Here is a 1,293-nt window from a genome sequence, read left to right as displayed (position 1 = left end):
TGTTTTAAAAAGTATGTGAAACACTATTCTGAATGAAACATTGTTTAGTATGCACTGTGTACTTCATACTGTTTTAAAAGGGTGTGAAAAAGTATGCAGTTTTTGTAAAAAAAAAAGTATGTGAAACAGTATTTAGTGTGGTTATGTTCAGAATGGAATACTGTTCAGTATACTGTGTACTCACTGCATACTAGTTTAAAAGTGTTAGTATGTACACAGTATGCATTGTGGGTGTTTGGAATAGCATACTACAATACTATATTTTTTGTAAAAAAATAAAATAATAATAAATAAAATAATTGAATAAAAAGAGCATGTTAAAGGGGTCATCGGATGCAAAACTCACTTTTACATGTTGTTTGAACATTAATGTGTGTTGGCAGTTTGTGTACACAACCACCCTACAATGATAAAAATCCACCCAGTGGTATTTTTTTTATCTTTAAAAGTTAATCCCCCAAAATCAGCTCATTCTCAGCTTCTTGTTGTTGTGACAGCACACAGACAGAGACCGCTCCCACGATAGTTGATTGACACGAGCGCTTTACCTTAGACCCGCCCACACCGAGCTGAAACAGTCTGACTCCGATGGCCATTGTGTGACTCAGGTGCAGGGGACGACAAGAATGTCTCCGACTGAGTGATTGAGGTGTTCTGTTGTTGGATGTGATAATGAACAGTCGTCATTTACTCCCGACATCTGAGCCGCTGAAGACGCAGAGGATTAACGTTACTTTCGTTTTTGAAAGGAAAGCGCCGATCCCGATCTACATATGCATCTATGTTCGTGTGAATCATTTGTGATGCAGCTTCACCCACAGCAGAAGTGAGTATAAGCGTTTTTTTTTTTGTTGTTGTTGTTTGTTTAAGAGTGTTTAAAATAGTATGCATTATGGCTGTTTGGAATAGCATACTATTATAATAAACTTTGTACTACCTACTATTTTTGTAAAACAAAAGAAAATGTCTAACGTTATTCAGTGTGGTTATGTTCAGAATGGAATATTGTTCAGTATGTACTGTGTGCTGCATACTAGTTTAAAAGTGTTTGAAACAGTATGCATTAAGGCTGTTTGGAATTGCATACTACAATACTATACTTACTAATGTTGATAGTGTGTATATTGCACACAGTATTTGAATTTTCAGTATGAATTGGATACTCAGGTGACCTAGGCAACATTGGGAATACATTACTAGTGTTAACGGTGCACTAATATTTTTGTTCACTTATCAGTATGTACTGTATACTACACTATTTTTAAAGTGTGTGAAATAATATGCATTATGGCT

Source organism: Garra rufa, chromosome 18 (genome assembly GCF_049309525.1).
Source record: "Garra rufa chromosome 18, GarRuf1.0, whole genome shotgun sequence".
Classification (NCBI taxonomy): domain Eukaryota; kingdom Metazoa; phylum Chordata; class Actinopteri; order Cypriniformes; family Cyprinidae; genus Garra; species Garra rufa.
This window is presented reverse-complemented; position numbering follows the sequence as displayed.